We start from the raw sequence: 8,410 nt of genomic DNA, 5'->3' as shown, positions 1-8,410 counted from the left end.
GGGGAAATATTCTAATTGTGATTATTCTGACCTATATTGTGATTGCGATTTAGTATGCAACTTTTCTTTTTAAAGTTCCTTATGTTCTGTATTATTCACTAAACAAGCAATACATCATTCTTTAGTATGATCAACACAACATTGGAAGCAGTCAACATATAAACTGCTATTTCCTTTAGGCCAGGCCTATCTGTTGAGATGAATTGATATAACATCTTTATTTAACTATTGAATTGTAAAAGAAAAACACAAATCTTACTGATCTCCAGTCAGTAACAGTAAAAAAGCTAAAATAAAATAAAAAGCCTAATCGCAGCCTTTGCGATTTACAATCCTTGTTCTGTTACATTGCGAAGTCGGTTTGAATTAGATTGATTAATTTGATTAATCGTTCAGCCCTAGGTTAGGGGTTGACCTGTTAACTGCTAGTATGTTATGTATGTTATACGTTATGTAACTCTGGTCAGCTGATGAGAGCTGAGGAGTTGTCATTAGTGTAGACATGGTGATGAGGCTTTAGCCGTGCTGTGATCTGAATATAATGCACCCCTCACCACTAAAACATCACTGGCCGTGGTAAAGTGAAACATATTGAACAGTAAAGATGTCCTTTGTTAATGTGGCGGTGTGGAGGCTCTCAATGTGAATCTTAGGTTGCTCGACAACGCCACCTTGGGAATTGCACCCAAGGAATTATTATATATTATTTTACATTGATCAAAAACACAGGTTCGTTCCACTCGACACGTGGTTCCCAGTTTACAAAAATACTTTGTTTAATAAAATATATATATTATCACAAAAATGAGCATTCATCCCAACTAATAAACAAGGAGCCTAATCAGGGGCTGAGGCCTACTGGTGGGGAAAGAGCAGGTGAAGGGGAAGGGGACTCAACAGGAATAAATTAAAGGGAAAGGGTTCACCCAGACACACGTGGCAGTCACACACTGGCATCACCAAATCCAAGGAAGCACAGCACACAAGAATGAGGGACACCACCACCCACGTCACCAGCACCACCACCAGCCTGCAGCCACTGAGAAGGAAACAAAAAGGAAGTTACAACGGAAATAATTAACCCAAAATGTATGAAGCAATATACAACATAAAGCAGGAAATAGTTCACAAAATAAACTTAACAAAACAATTTACTTAATCAAAATAATAAAGTACAGAAAACAAAACAAAATTAAGGGATTAACTCCTCAAAATCATTGGGCTCAAATTAAAGGGATAAACAGGTTAAAGGTGTGGTGTCGGCAGTCCACCATGCAAGCCGGCTGTAGCCAAAAGCCAGCAACAGCAGCACCACCAAGCAGCACAGAGCAGCAAGGAATAAGTGGCTGCCGGAGACAAAGCAAGGGACAACGTTGTATATAGCAGCAGAGACAAACAGTGTGATTAGCAGCAGAGACAAACAGCAGACAAAGCTATAGACAAAAGCTGTGTACAAAGCAGCAGCGGCCCCAATCAGCTGGTGGCGGAGTCAGATAAATCAGATAAATCTATAGATTTCGGCCAGCTGATGAGCGTTCCCTGTCAATAAACATAAAATTAGTATGGCTAAGCTACATTTATCAAGGCTTTTGGAGGCTAGATTTAAGGTAGTATACCCGTTTTCAAAGTCAAACCTGCACAGGGAGAGGGAGGGAGAGAGAGAGACACACGGAAGGGGACATCTACCTGTGACCACACTAGCATTAGCTACAGGATAGCATTCGGTGTAACACAGAGAGAGAGGACACTTACCGCTCGAGAGAACCAGCGACTAAACGGAGTAAAACAGTAAACAGTAAACTGACCCGGAAATGATGCATCAGTGAGAGCACAAGAAGGAGGGCCGTACTTATGTACTGCCGCCCTAGTGGTCAGCTGATGCAATTAACTGCAGCAAGGCAACCCTATTTCTATTCTGCTACATTAACATCATATTAGTTTGGTGTAGTGCTGCTCATGTCCGATGCATTTCTGTTGATCTTTTCCCTGCTGACAAAACACTCCCTGGTTCTACACAATGTTAGAACATGTGAAGAAATGGTCTTAGCGTACCAAACACAGCGGACTTCTCCTGACTCTAACAGAACAATATCTCATTGTCCTCCATATGGAATGAATACACTTTCTAAATGTGTTTAATTTGGTACAAACTGCTAGATAGAATAAATGGTGTGTGTGTGTGTGTGTGTGTGTGTGTGTGTGTGTGTGTGTGTACACAGGTTGTCTGGCTGCCTGGTCACACAGGAAGGCTGTGCTTCTCTGGCCTCAGCTCTGAGCTCCAACCCCTCCCATCTGAGAGAGCTGGACCTGAGCTACAATCACCCAGGAGACTCTGGAGCTGCGCTGCTCTCTGCTGGACTGGAGGATCCACACTGGAGACTGGACACTCTCAGGTATGGAGAGGACAGCTCACCATTCAGGGACAAAGTCTCCTACAAGGGTTCAAGCCGCTGCTAGATGAAGTGTTTTCAAAACGCAGTTGTAACGCATGTTGTGTAGAAAGTGATGAGACGGCAGATTAGGATTCAGTCGACTTTTATAGAATTATATTTATTGATAGTGCAACACATTAACATTTGGCGTATTGCTGTGTTTGGCACTAACTGAATTAATGTGTTGGTTTAAAACCAGACGTTTGAGTGTGTTTGTTTTTTGATTGGCCAATGATTGGTTAGCATAGAGCTGGATGTTAACATGGAGCCAGGCATGATGAGTCAGTAAATTAGGATTACTTTTATAAAATATTTATTGATAGTGAGTGCAACACACTCATATTTGGCGTGGCCTAGCATGGAGCTAGGCGTAAGCGTGGAGCTGGGGGTTAGCATGCAGCTAGGCCTTAACATTGAGGTGGTCGATAGCGGTTGTAGGTTTCCCGCCAAAAAGCCAACGATTGTATTGGCGCGGAGTGTGTGACCCACGCAGTCAGCTGACGAGGTTAGCTGTCTGTCCTTAATCAGTTAACAACGTTACGAACCACCGAGCCATCAGCGAGTTCTGGTTGATTATGTGCTTAATCACGAGTGAATAATAATACTAACGTGATACTAACATGAATGCAGCAGAGCCATCTGCACACTCTCTCTTTGTTAACATGTGACTAATGTTTCCCTATCTAAAGACAACATGCTGCTCTCTCTTTGTTAACATGTGAATAATGTTTCCCTGTTTAAAGACAACATGCTGCTCTCTCTTTGTTAACATGTGAATGTTTCCCTGTCTAAAGACAACATGCTGCTCTCTCTTTGTTAACATGTGAATAATGTTTCCTGTTTAAAGACAACATGCTGCTCTCTTTGTTAACATGTGAATAATGTTTCCTGTTTAAAGACAACATGCTGCTCTCTCTTTGTTAACATGTGAATAATGTTTCCCTGTCTAAAGACAACATGCTGCTCTCTCTTTGTTAACATGTGAATAATGTTTCCTGTTTAAAGACAACATGCTGCTCTCTCTTTGTTAACATGTGAATAATGTTTCCTGTTTAAAGACAACATGCTGCTCTCTTTGTTAACATGTGAATAATGTTTCCTGTTTAAAGACAACATGCTGCTCTCTCTTTGTTAACATGTGAATAATGTTTCCCTGTCTAAAGACAACATGCTGCTCTCTCTTTGTTAACATGTGAATAATGTTTCCTGTTTAAAGACAACATGCTGCTCTCTCTTTGTTAACATGTGAATAATGTTTCCCTGTCTAAAGACAACATGCTGCTCTCTCTTTGTTAACATGTGAATAATGTTTCCCTGTCTAAAGTCAACATGCTGCTCTCTCTTTGTCTCCCCAGTGTGGAGCACGGTGGAGTGTGGAGGCTGAAACCAGCTCCACAGAGATGTAAGTGTCTGTTTTGTTTGATTCATCTCAACACACACTAACTTTAGAGATGGAAAGTCCATCCACACTGCGTGCTCCCACGTAAATGGCTACCGTAAACAATATAATAGAGGAGCCAACACTCCAGGGATAGATATTTAAACCCGCCACACGCCATATAAATGGCATATAATAATCACTTTGAGAGACGTATTCCTTTGAGACATTTCATATACTTGGTGTAGGCCTGCTTGTTATATTGTAGACTATATAATATAAACAGAACTCAGCTGGGTTTGGAAGGAGCTTCCAATTTTTTTGACCTTTTCTAGCAATTTGAGAGAAATTGTAGCAAGTTTAAACGATATATTTAGCGATGGCTCCTGGCTCTAGGACGGTTCTATACATGGTCTCCCTGACATGTAAGGTCTTAATGGTCTGAAGCCTTTACCAGGATAAAGGCAGATCTAGAACGATGTACACCCATAACCTTCTCTGTCAATTTGCCCTCATTCATAGATAGCATGGCCTACCGCAAAACCGGAACGTCTGGTCACCCTAAATGAATGATGATCGGGCGGGTGCGGGTATCAGTTGTTGAAAAAAACGTTGCTGCGGGTGGATTATTGATATTAAGCAGCAGGTGTGGATGACATTACAGCTCATCCGCACATCTCTCTAGACTTCACTGCGCTACGCCCTAACCCTCACCCTAACCCTAACCCTGACCCTAACCCTAACCCTGACCCTAACCATAACCCTGACCCTAACCCTAACCCTGACCCTAACCCTGACCCTGACCCTGACCCTGACCCTTACCGCCATTATAATGCCTAGACTAGTATAGGAACTCGGGATCCATTGTTATTGACACTTTGTTGCTGCGTTGTTGCTGCATGTGTTGTGAACCGATTTCCTGGCACTGTGGTCGTATAGTGTGACATGTTAAATCATAGTGGGACATGTTAAATCATAGTGGGACATGTTAAATCATAGTGTGACATGTTAAATCATAGTGGGACATGTTAAATCATAGTGTGACATGTTAAATCATAGTGGGACATGTTAAATCATAGTGGGACATGTTAAATCATAGTGGGACATGTTAAATCATAGTGGGACATGTTAAATCATAGTGTGACATGTTAAATCATAGTGGGACATGTTAAATCATAGTGGGACATGTTAAATCATAGTGTGACACGTTAAATCATAGTGGGACATGTTAAATCATAGTGGGACATGTTAAATCATAGTGGGACATGTTAAATCATAGTGGGACATGTTAAATCATAGTGTGACATGTTAAATCATAGTGGGACATGTTAAATCGTGGAGGAATGTCTGAGAATCGTGTATTTTCTGAACCAGCCATTAAGTCTGTTTTCCTAGAAAGTTCGGCCTCACGCTGAAGATGGCAGGAGAGGGGCCAGGGGCCCTCAATTTTTGATTTAAAAAATGAACGGGCCCTTTGCTTATCCGGGGCACGTGCTCCCGCCCCCCCCTGGCAGTGGCGGTTTTAGGCACGGGCGAAGCGGGCAGTTACAGGGATAACAGGGGGGGCGGCACGAGTACACCAGAAAAAAAATGATCAGCGCATTTTCTATTATCGATAATACCCCCCCGTCCCCGTCCCCGTCAACAACTTCAGGGGGGGGGGGGGGGGGGGGCGCACGGAGTGGGTCTCGCCCGGGGTGTAATTCAATGTAGAACCGTTACTGCCCCCTGGTGTCGGCCCCTGATGGTGTCTTGTTCTCCCGTCAGATGCCTGTGAACTCACACTGGACCCAAACACAGCCTACAGACAACTCTCTCTGTCTGAGGACAACAGAAAGGTGACGCTGGTCAGAGAGGACCAGTCGTATCCGGATCACCCAGAGAGATTGACATTGACTTCTGGCCCCAGGTGTTGTGTAGAGAGGCTCTGACTGGCCGCTGTTACTGGGAGGTAGAGAGGAAAGGATGGGTTGAGATAGGAGTGACATACAGAGGAATCACAAGGAGAGGTGGTGGTGACAGTGGGCTTGGATATAACAACAAGTCCTGGAGTCTTGTTTGTTATGATGATGGTTACTCTGCCCGGTACAACGGTAGAGAGACAGCCATGCCTCTCCCCCCCCCTGGCTCTACCAGAGTAGGAGTGTATCTGGACCGGCCTGCTGGCACTCTGTCCTTCTACAGAGTGTCCCGAGGAGGGTCCTCAGACACACTGACACACATCCACACCTTCAGGTCCACCTTCACCCAGGAGGACCTCCTCCCTGGGTTTGGGGTAGAGAGAAAGGGTAACTCAGCGTCTGTGTCGTTTGTAGAAAAAAAAAAATGGGATATCGGTCCCTTACCCCCGACTGTCTTCCACTCGACTTTCCTCCCCATCTCCCGCGTGCCCGGCCCTTAAAACCCCTCTGCCGTCTTGCCCCCCCCCCCCCCCCCCCCCCCCCAGGTGATCCCAATGGAGAGGTGCTGGCGCGCTTCGTCCACTCCAGACAGCGCGGGGTTGCCACAACACACACACACACACACAGACACAGACACAGACAGACAGACAGACACACACACCAGGCACGGGAAGTTGTTTTCGTCCGGGGATGCGCGCGGGCGGAGTTGTTGGTGGTGGTGGGGGGGGGGGTCCACGTAACGTCACTGTACAACCGGTGGCGCTGCTCTGCTGGCGACCCGGACGCGTGCTGCTGCCGTTTTTATGCCTTTTTTAATGTTTTAACTGTTTGATCGTCTTACTTTTACTGGTCTGTGTCGTGTGACTGCAACAAGTGTATGTTGGACTGTTCACCATGGCGAATTTTGCACAAGGAGTACTCTTGGCACTGATTGTTTGGGAACTGCTGACGACTTATCAAATAGCGGCTCAGACACGCGAGGAGACGAAGCCGGCACCGTCACTGTGCTACTCCAAACATGCACTGATGTCCCTCCGTCCCACGGGATTGATCCCACCGGCTGATCTGCCTGATGATCTGAAAATACAACCGGCCAGGGGCAGACAACGGCGGAGAGGCAGACGAGGCGGAATACGGCAGCGTCTTCGGAGAAGAGGAAATAGACCCCCGCTGCCCAGCCTGCTACTCAGCAACGTCAGATCGCTGAGGAGCAAAATGGAGGAGCTCCGTGTGAACAGCAAAATCTGCTTCGAGTACAGGGAATCGAGCGTGATGGTCTTCACAGAAACGTGGCTCCATCAAGATATTCCAGACTCCCTCATTCGGCTGGATGGGTTCTCGCTCATCCGAGCGGACAGAACAGAGCTGTCAGGGAAGAGCCGAGGGGGCGGGGTCTGTCTGTTTGTGAATGACAGCTGGTGTAAGAATTACACTGTGAGAGAGACTGTATGCACAGCTGACGTAGAGATGCTGTGCCTGTCTCTAAGACCCCATTACTTGCCGAGGGAGTTTGGAAATGTTTTAATATGTGCGGTGTATGTCCCCCCCAGTGGGAACGCAGCAAGAGCTGCCACTAGAATAGCAGACTGCGTTCACCAACAACTGCAACGTACACCGGGAGCCCCGATTGTGGTTCTCGGGGACTTCAATCACTGCAAATTGGAACTATCTCTCCCTGGATTTGAACAATATGTGACATGCGACACACGACAGAACAGAGTCTTAGATAAATGTTACGGAAATATAAAAAATGCATACACTGCAAAACCACTGCCCCCATTGTCTAACTCTGACCATAACACTGTCCAGCTAATTCCAATCTATAAGACTGTCTTTAAAAGGAGTAAACCACAAATTAAGACAGTGACAGTGTGGGACAAGGACAGCATAGAAACACTTAAAGGGTCTTTTCTATGCACAGACTGGGACATATTCTCTGATTTGGAGATTGATGAGGCTACAGAAGCAATCACAGACTACATTCATTTCTGTGCAGACCATGTGGTTACTAAAAAGGATATTGTTGTGTATCCCAACAACAAGCCTTATATCACCAAGAGTGTGAAGGATTGTATTAATAGGAAAAAGCTAGCTTTTAAAAATAATGACAGAGCAGGATTGAAAATGGTGCAAAGAGAACTCAACCAGAGGCTGAGGGAAGCCAGGAAGCATCACAAGGATATCATAGAGCAGACTTTTATGTCAATGGATTCAAAAAAGCTGTGGGACTCTATGAAAGCAATAACAAATATGAACACCACCAAGAAACGCCTCACTACGGATGATGATCTCGGGAAGGCAAATGAACTAAATGACTTCTTTCTCAGATTTGAGAACCACGACTTCTCTGTGGAATCTAATAATGTCATGGGAACTATCTTAACTGATGTAAACTGTAGGATTATAATTGATCCACCCAGGATTCAGTCTATATTTAAACATGTGTGCACTAAAAAATCCACTGGCCCGGACGGCATTTCTGCACTGCTTTTAAAGGCATGTGCAGAAGAGCTTACTCCAGCTTGGTGCCCCATCTTTCAGCGGTCTGTGGACTCGCACACTGTTCCTGCTTTGTGGAAAAAATCCACCATAGTTCCTGTAGCTAAGAAACCGCGCCCAGTTGATAATAATGATTTCAGACCTGTGGCCTTGACTTCAATTGTAATGAAAAGCTTTGAGAAATACATGCTATATGTGCT

General features: G+C 45.0%; 1 pseudogene across 1 annotated transcript in view; it reads left to right on the top strand.

Annotated features, from left to right (window-relative positions):
* LOC311374719 overlaps positions 1-5,951 on the top strand; it is a 49,473-nt pseudogene extending 43,522 nt beyond the window's left edge. The window contains exon 9 of the transcript in view: positions 5,578-5,951. The product of the transcript in view is annotated as an uncharacterized misc_RNA (transcript). The remainder of the gene's footprint in view (positions 1-5,577) is intronic.
* The last annotated feature ends 2,459 nt before the right edge of the window (positions 5,952-8,410 follow it).

This window comes from Micromesistius poutassou, assembly GCF_964030765.1.
Source record: "Micromesistius poutassou genome assembly, contig: SCAFFOLD_297, whole genome shotgun sequence".
NCBI classification, from domain to species: Eukaryota; Metazoa; Chordata; class Actinopteri; order Gadiformes; family Gadidae; genus Micromesistius; species Micromesistius poutassou.
The sequence above is the reverse complement of the archived record's forward strand: the minus strand, read 5'-3'. Positions and strand labels throughout refer to the sequence as shown.